The sequence below is a fragment of the Triturus cristatus genome, chromosome 1_1, assembly GCF_964204655.1.
Source record: "Triturus cristatus chromosome 1_1, aTriCri1.1, whole genome shotgun sequence".
NCBI classification, from domain to species: domain Eukaryota; kingdom Metazoa; phylum Chordata; class Amphibia; order Caudata; family Salamandridae; genus Triturus; species Triturus cristatus.
The window spans coordinates 1,022,996,209-1,023,012,657 of NC_140579.1; positions in this window are offsets into that span (position 1 = coordinate 1,022,996,209).

Here is a 16,449-nt window from a genome sequence, read left to right on the forward strand (position 1 = left end):
TGGTGTTCAGACAGTGTAGGGGATCTTGCTGGGAGTGGTGTTTCAGGGTTTAGGGCAGAGGTGTTCGGCCAGTGTAGGGGGTCTTGCTGGGGGTGGTGTTTCAGGGTTTAGGACAGTGCAGTGGTGTCTGGGCAGTGTAGGGGGTTGTGCTGGGGTGGTGTTTCAGGGTTTAGGGCAGTGCAGTGGTTTGTGGGGAGTTTGGGGGGTTGTGCTGGGGCTGGTGTTTCAGGGTTTAGGGTAGAGCTGTGGTGTTTGTGTAGTGTAGGGGGTCATGCTGGTGGTAGTGTTTTAGGGTTTAGTGTAGTGCATTGATGTTTGTGTAGTGTAGGGGGTTGTGATTGGGGTACATTTAGGGTTTAGGGTAGTGCAGTGGTGTTTGTGTAGCATAGGGGGTCGTGCTTGGGTAGTGTTTTAGGGTTTAGGGTAGTGCAGTGGTGTTGGTGTTGTGTAGGGGGTCGTGCTGGGGGTAGTGTTTTAGGGTTTAGGGTAGTGCAGTGGTGTTTGGGTAGTGTAGGGGGTCATGCCGAGGGTAAATTTAGGGTAGTGCAGTGGTGTTTGGGTAGTTTAGGGTGTAGTGCTGGGGGTAGATTTAGGGTTTAGGGTAGTGCATTGGTGTTTGGGTAGTGTAGGGAGTGGTGGAAGGGGGGAGTGTTTTAGGGTTTAGGGTAGTGCAGTGGTGTTTAGGTAGTGTAATAGGTCGTGCTGGGGGTAGTGTTTTAGGGTTTAGGGTAGTGCAGTGTTTGGGTAGTGTAGGGGGTTGTGCTGGGGGTAGTGGTTTAGGGGAGTGCAGTGTGTTTGGGTAGTGTAGGGGGTACCGCTGTGGGTAGTGTTTTAGGGTTTAGGGCAGTGCAGTGGTGTCTGGGCCATGTAGGGGGCCGTGCTGGGGTGGTGTTTCAGGGTTTAGGGCAGTGCAGTGGGTTCAGACAGTGTAGGGGGCGTGCTGGGGCTGGTGTTTCAGGGTTTAGGGTAGTGCTGTGGTGTTTGTGTAGTGTAGTGGGTCATGCTGGTGGTACATTTAGGGTTTAGGGTAGTGCCGTGGTGTTTGTGTAGTGTAGGGGATCGTGCTTGGGTTGTGTTTTAGGGTTTAGGGTAGTGCAGTGGTGTTGGTGTAGTATAGGGGGTCGTGTTGGGGGTAGTGTTTTAGGGTTTAGGGTAGTGCAGTGGTGTTTCGGTAGTGTAGGGGGTCGTGCTGAGGGTAGATTTAGGGTAGTGCAGTGGTGTTTGGGTAGTGTAGGGGGTAGTGCTGGGGGTAGATTTATGGTTTAGGGTAGTGCATTGGTGTTTGGGTAGTGTAGGGAGTCGTGCTGGGGGGAGTGTTTTAGGGTTTAGGGTAGTGCAGTGGTGTTTGGGTAGTGTAGGAGGTTGTGCTGGGGGTAGTGTTTTAGGGTTTAGGGTGGTGCAGTGTTTGGGTAGCGTAGGGGGTCGTGCTGGGGGTAGTGGTTTTGGGGAGTGCAGTGGTGTTTGGGTAGTGTAGGGGGTACTGCTGTGGGTAGTGTTTTAGGGTTTAGGGTAGTGCAATGGTGTTTGGGTTGTGTAGGGAGTCGTGCTGGGGGTAGATTTAGGGTTTGGGGTAGTGCAGTGGTGTTTGGGTAGTGTAGGGAGTCATGCTGGGGGGAGTGTTTTAGGGGTTAGGATAGTGCAGTGGTGTTTGGGTAGTATAGGAGGTCGTGCTGGGGGTAGTGTTTTAGGGTTTAGGGCAGTGCAGTGGTGTTCGGGCAGTGTAGGGAGTTGTGCTGGGGGTGGTGCTTTAGGGTTTATGGTAGTGCTGTGCAGTTGTGCTTGGGTAGTGTAGGGTGTCGTGCAGGGGGTAGTGTTTTAGGGTTTAGAGTAGTGCAGTGGTGTTTGAGTAGTGTAGGGAGTTGTGCTGAGAGTAGATTTAGGGTTTAGGGTAGTACAGTGGTGTTTAGGTAGTGTTGCAGGGATTCTGCTTATGCGCAGGAACCCAGGCCCTCAGTGAATTGTGGTGTACCAAAAACTCACCTCAGAACCCAGAACCCCTTATCCGGCCAGCATCAGTGTCCCATTCGTTATCCGAGGTTTAGCTTGGCGGTCCCAATGTATTGACAACCCAGAACAAGCGACTTAGTATATTTCTCAGGAATGGTGGGAATCAGAAACACCTTTTCGTAATTATTCTCATACCAGTCCACAACAGAATAAACAGAGACACGGTAAAAGTTTAAAGAGTTTATTTTATAAACCTCGTGTCCTAAGATGCAGCAGTTTGGCTAACATTAGCAGACAAAGGATTAAAATCAAAACCATCAGCATAGTTACAATACCATAGAAAATGAAAGGAGCAATCATACTAAAATGACAATGGATCTAAGCCACCTTCCTTACTCTAACACACTAATAGCATTATTAGACTAATAGAAGGTCTCTAGGCTTGAATGGGGAACCCCATACCGTAAAAATCAGCTCAGAGAGTTCACATCACAGGATCAGCTATGCTCTGCTCCTAGGAACGCTCTTCTTCCGAATGTGGTGAAAACATGTAACACTGCAATATTAAAAGCACTCCACTTTCAGGTATTTGCAACTACGTGCTTGTTATGGCTAAACTAGTGGGCCGATCAACCTGAACTCAACAACATGCACCGTCTAGCGACCCAGACTGTTTCTTTTACACTGTGTACAGACCAAGGTCGCTGCTCACTGTTTGGGATGTTAACAACAGACAGTTCTCATGTGAAGCAAAGTCGAGTAAGCATTTCTCAATTTAATAACATGTGACTACAGTGTCGTGTGCAAAAGCAGCAAAAGCGGCAAGATGGCTTTCTAACATCTAACGCGGTTATGCTAACTTAGCATTGTACATATGTTGATAACGATCTTCAATACACCCCCCCTTGATCGGACCACTAACCAGTAGGGGCGCACTTGCAAGAACGCAGAGTTCAAGTTTGATAGAACGGAACCAAGGGCATGAACCATAAGTCCATATAAGGTAAGTGAAAAGTTCGAAGAAAAAAACAAAGAAAAAAGTTAAAACGGAGTAAAAAAACCATGTAAAGGATAAAAAAAAACATCATTGAAGGATGTAGGACGAGATGAAAGCACAAAAGTCAATCCATCAATGTATAGGCACAATAAGTTGCAACAGCTTTCAAGAGGAAATCATTGGAACGTTCCGCAAAATTATCTGCCATCCAGTTCAGGACTGGGAAGGAACATACATGCTCCTCAACCACCGGAGCCTCCAGCACCAGACGAGGACAACTGGCGTGTTCTTCAAGATAACTTCTTGCTAAGAAGTCAATTGCAGCCGTTCCGATGTCCCAGTTCCCAAGGACACCATGTGCTGCTCCACAGGCCATAATCCCGACGCCAGAACAGTCCAACTCATGAGCCACTAAGGGGCTCATTAGCCGATCATAATCCGGGACAGGAGACACCGAGTTCGACAGACACAGATCCAGAGCCCATTGGAACGGACGATCTAGGCAATGAAAGACAGGCTGCACACAAGTAAAGTAGGGAAACCGGAAGGACAATCCATAGGCAATGCTTAGAGTTGCCAGTGGTAAAGTGCCATAGTATTCAAGCATCCGGTTACGAAGATGGAGCAGCCGGGACATGTTGTCGTGTGACGCAAGTTGTGCATCCATAGCGCAGGGCGCAGATCAACAACAGTATTCCAGCTATGAGGGCGAGAAGTAAAGGGAGACCTCCGAAGACGCTGGAAAAAATAGAATGAAAAAAGGACGGGATCACACCAAAAATAGTTTGAAAAGAGGTCACGAGGCCGGAGCCCACAAGTTAAAAAAAATGAGCCATGCCACTTGTTGACGAGGCATTAACGATAGTCTGAATCAGTGTCCCAAAATGAAGTGGGAGATCAGTATTCAAAAGCGCTTGCACCTCAGTGCGGGTGTTTGCTACGTGAAGGACAAATGTTTCCCGGGATGAAGTCAACGCGACTTCTTTTTGAGACAATAGAGCCCTTATTCTGCTCATCTTGTTGAACTCTGCTTTCAAGGTTGGAATGGAAGGCCAGATGGATACATCGAGCCGGCCATGCGGTGGTGGGAAAAGGACGTTATTACAGCAAACTACTCGCTGTAATACGGTCACTATGTAGGGAATTCCCACTAACATCCCACAGCAAGCTTCGTTATTTAACAGCAAATAACTACCGTTAGCAAGCAGCGTAAAAGATGGAGTTATAACTGGCACAGGAATCCCTTTCAGGACGCAAGCTAAATTAGGGGCATGCACATTACATGCACCATGCAATTGAATGTGCCTACACACAACAGAATGATCCGGAGTGGAAGTGCACTCTTCACCTTTCAAGTAAACCTCCTTGCCATCTCTCACACATCTATATGTGAATGGGAATGACCAAACTTCGTGCAGGAAGGCGGTACCAAGTTGTTCATATCTGCCTAGCGCATAATGTTTCATGCACGAACTAAACTTAAACAGGGGGAACGGTAACGTGATCAACCCATGTACAAGCCACACAGCAGAATTCAATTCAGCAACAGAGAAAGGCAAAGGTTCTAACTTTTCAATGTGTAGTAATGAATATGTAGCATCTTTCATGGACATGAATTGTTGTTTCGCAGTTAAATTAAAAGGAAGGAACAAAGATGAAGTATTCATGTAATTCCAAGGGACTTTCCCTGCCTTTAAAGTTTGCAACGTCCATGCAAACTGCATAATAGAACGCAACTGATTTTGACCATGATACATTACAGACAAATCATCCTGCACAATGTCTACCACAGATGATACAATATTATCTAAGGTATAAATTCCAGAAGAGAGGGTGTTAATATTATTATCTATTACAGCCAACACCCTTTCCATATTGGCTTGATCTATAGCACGTAATCTGGATGCAGCCTCAATTTGTGATAACTTCCAAACTTCGTTATAAACAGTATACACCCATCGTTTGGGCGTGCCAACAGCAGGACCCTTAACAAAATCATTCAAATCTATTTTGTCCTTTAATCATGCTAAATGAAGTTTAACAGACGCTAAAGTGGAATGTTGCAGCCAAGACTGGCATAACTTCCCTACTGAGTAGGTAGTTACAGTGTGAGAAGAGATTCAAAACGGGGGTCTACACGAACCTGTGTATACCCCTGCTTGAGATCCAGAAACCGATGTTGACAGGAGTCTGAACTTGTTTGCCACACCAACCACCCTTCCGGATTCAATTCAGAAATATTGAAGGACGTGTTGGAAACCTGTGTCTGCAACATAGCAAGTGATAGATCCGTATGATTACCCCAATTGGGATAAGCACCCGGAACGGAGGGAGAATTTAATCTTTTAGAAGTAGCCAATCCAAAACAGGTTGTCTGAAAAATGGATAAATTTTAAAAATAACATGTGATTCGGGATAAGACAGGCACGATGCAAAGCTTCTGTTCCCTGTACTTGCCATCGTTTGGAGCCCCAAACCGATTTAAGATCGACTGTAGCTTTCCACAGATCATACCCGCCAATTGCCAACTCGTCTATAAAGGACTTGGAATACAACAATTTGGTGTGTGTCAGTCTAACTTTAGAAGCAGACTCAGGCGCAACTTTAAAATAAAAGGAGGCCGGATTGGACACACTAAAATCAGAAAAATAAGTGAACTTTTCCCACTGCGTATAATTTACAAAATTTCTAAACGTATTTGCTTTGTGTAGGAAATGCATGCCATAATGTTGATAACAAAATTGTTCATCATAATTAGCAGTATCTAAATACAAATCCTCAGCATCAAATGCAGCATAATATTTCAAATCAGAAAACAGTGCTTCTATGGCCTGAACATCCCAGTCATCTGAGTGAATGTTCTGCTTAACAACATCACCCATAGAAACACGAAATACATTTGGCACATTAATTACTTCAGTGGGGCCATGAATTTGAAATTTTACGGCATGCCAAGCAATCCCATCACGTACAGACCAGGCAGTAATGTTCACAAAAGTCTGGTCCCTCTTCATAATGTGTGATGAGGAGTGGGGGGCCAAAGTTCCATTAATTAGTCGAATCGTAGACCTTTCATTCAGGTAGTGTCCATGTATAAGTCTAAAAAACACTACCACAAAGCCAATGGACATAAACAAAAAAACACATATGAGCACCAGCCAAATGTAAGTCCAAGGGGGTATTAAAAAATGTCTTTTGAACCAGGCCACAAAAATTGAAACTTTCGGCGGTGCAATGGAAGTCATTGAACGAGAATCAAAAGAGTCCTGTGAGAGGGCAACTGTGGTGGTTTGTAAAACAGGCAAGGCAACATCAGCAGGATAAGTATACTCAACTTCTTCAAGCACACCACTAGGCGTTTGTGGCAACAAGGGACCAGTAACGGCATGCATCTCGATGGCAACATCAGGCACTGTGTCAGAAGCTCGAGCCACAACAGAATTTCTCAGCATCGAAGGGCAGGAAACCGCCGGAGTCATACTAAGAAAAATCGGCCACTCGCTGTAGTTTGACATTGTCAATCGAAATGTACCTGTTATCCTTTCGACCAGGAAGAGAAGGTAAAATGACTGTTCTAGTACTCTGCACTCCAAGCACTGGAACCGGTGCACGATAAGAGGGGCCGAACTCCTTCTTGTGCTCCACCTTCTCACGGACCAGATCACCAACTCGAGGTAGCCAGCCGACTACCGGAATCTGAAGTTCAGCATCAGATGAGGAGGGTACGTGTTCCTTCGCTAGACTGTTTCTGGCTTCTTGAAGATTCTGCAATACAGCACAGTGTTCATCTACGTCAAAGGGTGCGGCTGACGCCGCCATGTCTAGTCCATCAAGGTCTGGGACAAACATTCGTACACCAAAGAGCATCATGTATGGGGTCCGCCCACCCAGAGACCTTCTAGGGAGATTATTAAGTGCACGTTGCACGTCATACAAGTAGGCTAGCCAGTTCCGGCCAGTACCCAAAACTCTGGCTGTCAAAGATTGCTTTAAGTCACGGTTCATTCGCTCCACTACACTATTACCCTCAGGCCGGTATGGAGACGAAAATTTGACTTGGACCCCCAAATTTCTCATGGCCTCTTTGTACTCCTTAGAGGCGAACGCCGGGCCCTGATCAGAATGAAAGGTACCACATGCAAAACTCCCAACAAAGACACTCAAATCCTTTATGGCAGTGCGAGAATCAGCACTCCTTTGTGGCCACAACCACAGAAAACGTGTGCACGAATCAACTGCAACCAAGATGTATTTGTACGCAGTATCAGAGGTAAAAGGACGCAGTGATCTAAATAAACACAACCCAATGGTTTATTAGATATGTACAACTGAGTTTGTGGTGGGCGCGCCGCAGTCGAAGGTTTAATCTGCTGGCAAATGTCACAATTAAAAACATAAGCTCTGGCTTGTTTATACAAACCGCACCACCAGTAACGTTGTTGTAACAGAGATACAGTAGCTGCAACGCCAGCATGCGCGGACGCCATGCCCTCGTGAGCCGCTAATATCAAAGAAGGTCTGCAGTCCGCGTTGGGAATCAATCTGTCACCAACGTCATTAATCCTCACTAATGGGACTTTATCAGGACTTAAGCGATAAAGGTAACGAGCAGGGAAACCTCTTGGTGGCTTCGTTCCCTGCTCTGTAGCAGCAATAGCTGCCAAGATGTCATCATCGTTCTTTAAGATCTGCCACTCGAACCCAAAGCAGTTTATGCTTAATCGTGCTACCTTTGGAATCATGGTAGTCATTCTGAGACCAAAAATGTAGATTGTCGTTGTAATATTGAACACAATAAAAGGAGTCACTCACTATAAGGGTAGTGACTCGGGGATCAGCAAACTCTAGCGCTAGCACCAGAGCACGAAGCTCCACCAACTGTGCGGTACAATCACCCAATGACTGCGTATGCACGACATCGGACTGGAAGTCACCATTTACGAAAGTACCGACTACAATTGCGCAAGCCGCTGAATAGGCGTGCTTTGATCCAGTTGCGGGTTGCGCAGAACCGTCAGTGTATATGACACAATGGTAATCCTCGAGCGGGCGCAAGGACAGAGGAGCCGGATGAACAAATTCATACTGCAAAAACTCCTGAGTCTGAAGTGCTGCGTCAAAGATAAAAGTGACGACTGGTGAGGTCAAGAAAGTGGCCCATTGTATCCACCTTGGATGCAAAGCTTTAGAATTCGGTACACTTGCTTTCGTCACCGCCTCAAGGGCAGGATAGGGTGTTACCACCAACATGCGTTTTCCCTGCGACAGCGCTCGTTCTTTCAGAATCGCCATCTGTACTGCTGTCAGAACGTTCTCGACAGCGGAAAAACGCAGTTCAGCTGAAGTGTACAAGTGAGATTTGTAAGCAATGGGGACGGTGTCGCCCTCATTGAACGTTAAGTATGTGAAACCAACTGCGCGGGGCACTATTCTTATGACCAGGTTAGTGTGGTTATGACACGTCAGTAAGTACTTAGAAGCAAGAAGATCAGCTTGCAATAACTGCAATATAGCTGAATGTTCTGGCAGCCAACAAGATTTGGAAAAAGTAGGGTGTACCAAGGCGTAAAGCGGCTTGATACACTGGGCATAATCCGGGATGTAAATTCAACCGAAATTCAAAAAACCCTGCAGGGATTGTAATTTCTTCAGTGAAGTAGGAGCACGGAGGCATGCGCACTTCTCTAGAAAGTGCGGAGCCAATCCTCGACCTTCATTGTTGAGTTCGTACCCCAAGAACAACACTGTATATTCCGCAATGTGTGACTTCGCAAAGTTGAATTTGTAACCGAAGTCTGCAAACAAAACAATAATGCGAACAACGCGACGGAGATGCGGGTCCAACTCGTCATCTGTGAGATAAATTTCATCCACATATGAGTACGCATCAGGGTCTATACCCTCCAAGAGGGAGACCACGCGAGCCGCAAAGACTCCCGGGCTGTTCTTATAGCCCCTTGGCAATCTTTTGAATTGTTTTAAGGCAATTTTAGTGTTACTATTTATTGCAATAATTGTTTTTTTACTCCATGAATTGATGAATGAGTTTATATTCTGAATTATGTCTTATTAATTTTAATATTTGTTGATATTATATTATGTCATTTTATGAACTTTTAGGGCTGTAAGCCGAAATAAAGTTTTCTGACTGACTGACTGAATTGTTTTTGTTTTCCACCGAAGGTGAACGCCGTCCACTCACTACTAAGAGAGGACAGGTTATGGCTGTAAAAGCCATTGGAAATGTCAAGTGTGGTTTTAAACCTTTTTCTCACAAGACTATCGACGAGAGCCGAACTGTGGGTGTTCTGTACTGCACAGGTCCGGCAATGAGAGTTTAGGTGCCGGTAATCCAAAACTAGGTGGGACGACCCGTCAGGCTTCGTCACAGTGAATAAGGGATTATTCATAGGTGACACACATGTTTCGATTACTCCTTGATATTCCAATTGTTCAAGGATCGACGCGACGTGAGGTCTAGCTTCGCAACGCATGGGGTATTGGGGTTGAGGTTGGGGCGTAGTCCGCAACGGATTCTCATGGCCGGGAGACATTTTATCCCAGCCAACCTGATTTCGATATAACGCAGGCGCTTGCACCTGAGCCCATTCCTCGGTGTACTTTTTAGCTAGGACCTTAGGCACTGTGTGCGCAAAGGACGGGAGGATTACCTCCTCCCCTCTAGGAGCATCTAAAACGAAAGCCGGGGACCAATCTGCCTCCGCCAACAGAATATCATAGGTAGTGGTCAGATTATCCCAAAAAAACCCTTGGATTGTACGTTGTATGTCACCTTCAATTTGAATGACTATATTATACAGTCTATCAGGGGGAGAAACCCGAGTGTCAGCAGTTTCAATATTCACAAATATATCAGTTGCTGTCGCCACCAGATATGGACGCACTGCTTGTCGCACTACTGTAACTTCCGCCGCGCTGTCTAGCAGCGTTAGCGCCCATGTCAGGTTCTGAAGCTGCGTCCGTACCATCTGAGGCATACCTCGCTGTCAGTGCAGCAACTTTTTTCTTCTGAAACGGGGGTCGTTGACGTGCAGAGTCCTCCTGCTTGCCTTTTCCGTCAGTCTGTCAGGATTGCTCACGTGCTTGTGGGGCACCCCGACTTTTGCCACCGCCTCCGCCACCGGACTGTGAAGCCGATGTTTTCTGTGAAGAACGAGGAGAACGTTGTTCAGAAACCTGAAATCGATCAGGTGACTTATTAGTAGCACGATCACGCAGATCATAAGTGCGTTCACTACCTGACTGTACTGGAGAGGCAGGACGAGACCCCTGTTTCTGCTTCTCCTGTTTTTTCGCCCTCCAACTTTGTTTTGGAAAATTAGGGCGTTCGTCCTTACCAGACGAGTTTGCCTTTGTCTGCTGTATTAAATCAGGATTCTTCACAGTTGGTTTAACACCTAAAGCGCTACGACCAACTTGTTTATAGGCGTTCGTGATAATTTTCGCGAATTCTCTCGGCTTGTCGTCTTCGTTCACCGTGTCTAATTTATTAAGCACTTGGAATTGCATAGCATCTCCTTTGAGGTTGCCCAGTATCATGGTAGCAACCACATCGAACACACCGACAAGCCGCATTCCCAATTCCACGGCAGCCTCCGCACCGTGATTCTCCTGAACACGTTTAATAACGGAGGGCAGTACCGATAGAGACGGAGTGCCAAAGCACTTCGAGTACGTCGCAGCAAATACCTTACCCCAGTTTTCAAAATCGGCCATATCTGGGACCAAGTCTTGCGGCAAAGTAATGGTAAGGATCCTGTGTTTTTCCACAGGAGTTGTGTGCGGATAAACAGCTTCCAATTGGTCACATTTCTCAGCAAGCCAATAAGGGAAATCATCCCTATTTTGGGGTCGCTTGCCCACAACCGAATTAACCATAACAGGACTAATAACCACCGCATGGTGGTCCGTCGGTTGTCCTGCAACAGCAGTAGCGACCACCTGCACGTTGCGTGACACGTACTGCACTAAAGCCCTATGTACTGTAATAAGGGCAGTGTGAAGTACACGCAACTCAGCCACCGTCACCTGTAGATAGCGGGGATGAGGCGTATATCCGGCCAGTACCGGCCATGTGGCCCCTGCAATCGAGAAAGGGCCCATTCTCACCAGTATAACCGCATGGGGAAGGGCGCCATTAAACCAAATGATATGCTGCCAGGCAGAAATAGGAATTTCCTGAGTCCTATATGGCGTATAGTTGGCTGGTAGCTGCGTGGCAGTATAGGTGTGGAACGTATCATCGTCTTCACTCAACGCCGGCAACGTAACCCAAGAGTAGAACAACTCAAACGGAAACAACGCATCGGCACTTACCACAAAAATCACAGCCATACCATCGTCCGGCACCCCATACTGCGCCAAATGACGTTTCAGGGGTGCCCGGCTATGAGCCAGAATATCAACCGCCATTAGGACACTAACAGTAAATCTACAGTATATCAGTAGCACTAGGGTTCAGATTAAATAACCTTTTTAATGATCAAGCTTGAAAGAACCTATATAGTCAAAACACAGGTAGGTTAAACCGTCACTCTCGTTATCCGGAAACCAGAGTGAGGGTGTTGTGGACTAATACAAGCACTACTAAGGCGTCTCAAATCAATAGACCAAACGTTAGGTGCGCCATGTTGCAGGGATTCTGCTTATGCGCAGAACTATGCGCAGGAACCCAGGCCCTCAGTGAATTGTGGTGTACCAAAATCTCACCTCAGAACCCAGAATCCCTTATCCGGCCAGCATCAGTGTCCCATTCGTTATCCGAGGTTTAGCTCGGCGGTCCCAATGTATAGACAACCCAGAACAAGCGACTTAGTATATTTCTCAGGAATGGTGGGAATCAGAAATACCTTTTCGTAATTATTCTCATACCAGTCCACAACAGAATAAACAGAGACACGGTAAAAGTTTAAAGAGTTTATTTTATAAACCTCGTGTCCTAAGATGCAGCAGTTTGGCTAACATTAGCAGACAAACGATTAAAATCAAAACCATCAGCATAGTTACAATACCATAGAAAATAAAAGGAACAATCATACTAAAATGACAGTGGATTTAAGCCACCTTCCTTTCTCTAACACACTAATAGTATTAGTAGACTAATAGAAGGTCTCTAGGCTTGAATGGGGAACCCCATACCGTAAAAATCAGCTCAGAGAGTTCACATCCAGGATCAGCTATGCTCTGCTCCTAGGAACGCTCTTCCTCTGAATGTGGTGAAAACATGTAACACTGCAATATTAAAAGCACTCGACTTTCAGGTATTTGCAGCTGCGTGCGTGTTATGGCTAAACTAGTGGGCCGATCAACCTGAACTCAACAACATGCACCGTCTAGCGACCCAGACTGTTTCTTTTACACTGTGTACAGACCAAGGTCGCTGCTCACTGTTTGGGATGTTAACAACAGACAGTTTCCATGTGAAGCAAAGTCGAGAAAGCATTTCTCAATTTAATAACATGTGACTACAGTGTCGTGTGCAAAAGCAGCAAAAGCGGCAAGATGGCTTTCTAACATATAACGCGGTTGTGCTAACTTAGCATTGTACATATGTAGATAACGATCTTCACTACAGTAGTGTAGGGGGTCGAGCAGGGGGTAGATTTAGGGTTTAGGGCAGAGCAGTGGTGTGCGGTCACGGTAGGGGTCATGCTGGGGGTAGTGTTTTAGGGTTTAGGGCAGTGCAGTGGTGTTCGGGCAGTATAGGGGGTCATGCAGGGGGTGGTGTTTCAGGGTTTAGTGCAGTGCAGTGGTGTTCAGACAGTGTAGGGGGTCTTGCTGGGGGTGGTGTTTCAGAGTTTAGGGCAGTGGTGTTCGGGCAGTGTAGGGGGTCTTGCTGGGGGTGGTGTTTCAGGGTTTAGGGCAGTGCAGTGGTGTCTGGGCAGTGTAGGGGGTCGTGCTGGGGTGGTGTTTCAGGATTTAGGGCAGTGCAGTGGTTTTTGGGCAGTGTAGGGGGTCGTGCTGGGGCTGGTGTTTTAGGGTTTAGGGTAGAGCTGTGGTGTTTGTGTAGTGTAGGGGGTCATGCTGGTGGTAGTGTTTTAGGGTTTAGTGTAGTGCAGTGATGTTTGTGTAGTGTAGGGGGTCGTGATTGGGGTACATTTAGGGTTTAGGGTAGTGCAGTGGTGTTTCTGTAGCATACGGGGTCGTGCTTGGGTAGTGTTTTAGGGTTTAGGGTAGTGCAGTGGTGTTGGTGTCGTGTAGGGGGTCGTGCTGGGGGTAGTGTTTTAGGGTTTAGGGTAGTGCAGTGGTGTTTGGGTAGTGTAGAGGGTCGTGCTGAGGGTAGATTTAGGGTAGTGCAGTGGTGTTTGGGTAGTGTAGGGTGTAGTGCTGGGGGTAGATTTAGGGTTTAGGGTAGTGCATTGGTGTTTGGGTAGTGTAGGGAGTTGTGCAAGGGGGGAGTGTTTTAGGGTTTAGGGTGGTGCAGTGGTGTTTGGGTAGTGTAATAGGTCGTGCTGGGGGTAGTGTTTTAGGGTTTAGGGTAGTGCAGTGTTTGGGTAGTGTAGGGGGTCGTGCTGGGGGTAGTGGTTTAGGGGAGTGCAGTGGTGTTTGGATAGTGTAGGGGATACTGCTGTGGGTAGTGTTTTAGGGTATAGGGCAGTGCAGTAGTGTCTGGGCCGTGTAGGGGGCCGTGCTGGGGTGGCGTTTCAGGGTTTAGGGCAGTGCAGTGGTGTTCAGACAGTGTAGGGGGTCGTGCTGGGGCTGGTGTTTCAGGGTTTAGGGTAGTGCTGTGGTGTTTGTGTAGTGCAGTGGGTCATGCTGGTGGTACATTTAGGGTTTAGGGTACTGCCGTGGTGTTTGTGTAGTGTAGGGGGTCGTCCTTGGGTAGTGTTTTAGGGTTTAGGGTAGCGCAGTGGTGTTGGTGTAGTATAGGGGGTTGTGCTGGGGGTAGTGTTTTAGGGTTTAGGGTGGTGCAGTGTTTGGGTAGCGTAGGGGGTCGTGCGGGCGGTAGTGGTTTTGGGGAGTGCAGTGGTGTTTGGGTAGTGTAGGGGGTACTGCTGTAAGTAGTGTTTTAGGGTTTAGGGTAGTGCAATGGTGTTTGGGTAGTGTAGGGGGTCGTGCTGGGGGTAGATTTAGGGTTTGGGGTAGTGCAGTGGTGTTTGGGTAGTGTAGGGAGTCGTGCTGGGGGAGTGTTTTAGGGGTTAGGATAGTGCAGTGGTGTTTGGGTAGTGTAGGAGGTCGTGCTGAGGGTAGTGTTTTAGGGTTTAGAGAAGTGCAGTGGTGTTTGAGTAGTGTCGGGAGTTGTGCTGAGAGTAGATTTAGGGTTTAGGGTAGTACAGTGGTGTTTAGGTAGTGTAGTGTCGTACTTTGATATTTGGGACCGCGTAGGAGACAGGGCCCTACCCCTGTTTTATTCATGTATTAGCAAACCGCGATTGGTCAATGCGGTATTTACAAGCGCTTTGCATAACGTCCCATTGCCAAATGCACTATGTATACGTTATTATACATTGACTCCGTGGGTTCCATCTTGGAGCGGTGGCCATCTTAATAGTTGCCCTCACATAGACAAACACATTATAAGCAAGTACGGGCCTTTAGAATACATGTACTTTCTGCTTGACTTCTCCATGACCTGGGCAGCTGGTCTCCGCTGCCCCAGGTCAGTCCGGTCTCACGAGCTCCCCATCCTCCGGCCACCCGTGATTAGCATCAGGGCATGACACACCATAAAACCTTTTTCATCCCACACAAGCCTCCGGCTAATCTCTTTCACACCTGACTGTTCCTGCTTTATGGCCTGTTTTTCTAAACAGGAGATGCCCGTGTTCAACTAGGGCCTGTTGATATCTGATGTGGGATCTGAGCCTTGCTGGGTAAATAATTGCGGGCTGGCTTAACTGGAATGTGGGATGGTCATCATGACTCTGCTCTTTCGTTTGTAATATATACTTTTGAATGACCATACCATAAACTGAAGAATGTGTGCCTGAAGCACAAGAATCTGTATATAAGGGAAGACTGTTTTTTGTTCTAGAGACTGCCTCATTCAGTTGCTAATGCTTCTGTGCGACGTAGTCTCACTCATTTGAGTTTAATAAAGATGTCTTTTCATATTTCAGCTTCTGTTGCCAAGTTCTTTGTGATATTATCAAGATATGCAGAATTTTATAATACCACATCAGGAAGTACTCGAAGTCATAGGGTGCTACCCCTAGCACCTCTGGGGTCTCAAAAATTGGAGTACTTCAGTTTGGCGCCCAACGTGGGGCCTCATCAGAGAAGTGACTTTCTGTGGGAGTGATCTTGTCAGGAGACTGAAATCTACTGGAAGGACAGAACGGGATTCTACCAAGAAGGTACTCTGTGCACAGGGATTCTGGAGATTCTTTGATTGTGTAGTCCGGTATATTTCTGCTCTTCCTGATTTTGATCCTCCACATGATGTCACTCAAAAGGTGAGAAAAAGAACCCTTTTGGCGTGAGTATTATAAAAGACGTTTGGGCATGTAGAACTTGACAATTAGAATTTGGATAACCTTTTGATTATTAAGAATAAGAATTAAGTATAAGTGGGTCGCTCCCAGATCCTTTGGTTCTTTGGGTCTTTAATTTGGTTATCGCAATTACCAAAGCCAAGGGGTTGGTTTCTTGGTTTCTGATTTGGTCATTGCAATTACCAAAACAGAGGGTCTCGCATATTTGCGAGTTTATTGGTAGAGATAAACCCTTGAAGTTGGAAGCTAGATTAGTGAGCTATAAGATGCCTGATCTTAGCAAATTGGGAAATGTAGCTTTTGGTTTGTATAGGTTTGGATATGCGAATTGCAATTTGTGTAGGCAGGTAATGAGGAGATATTTCTCCATTTGGTTTTGATTATAGTACTTGCGTTTTCCGCAGTATTTTTGGCATGCCTGTTTGTAAGCTCACATGGAAAAATGTGTTGCTTTTTGTTTTAAAAGGTACCATAGTGTGGGAAATATCTAAATAGGTTAGATTTAAAAACATATTTCTTCCTTGGTGATTTTGTATCCCCAGGGAATTAAAATATGACATAATACAAAACAAGGATCCTTCGTTCTGCGCAGTTTCACGAATGAAGATATGCACAACGATTTTGTGTGGTGTTCTGCTAGGCAGAGCTAGTGAATTGAGCGCATTCACTACTTCTTGGACATGCATCTGTCTGTGGGGCTGTTCATGCAGCCTTTTGGAACACTATTGAAAAGCGTTGCTTGTAAATATGACCTACAACCAGTATTTGCAAATGGTTTGTTTCAAGTATGGTCTGTGAGCTGTTCTTTCTTTCTGTCATGCGTATTGATTTGTAAGTCAACTGTGTGTTTAAATGTCTGTGGTTTTTTTATCATTAGTGCAACTTCTGTAAGTAAATTGCGACGGCGCTATTTATGAAAAATGGCTAAAGCGCGCTGTATTGTCTGTTTAACCCCTTTCTGTTTATGTCTGAAATGAGCTCAATATGTGTTTGTGGGTCTTCTGATGTTTCCAGTCTGTTAAGCAAATTGTTGGTTAATTAATATCAAGT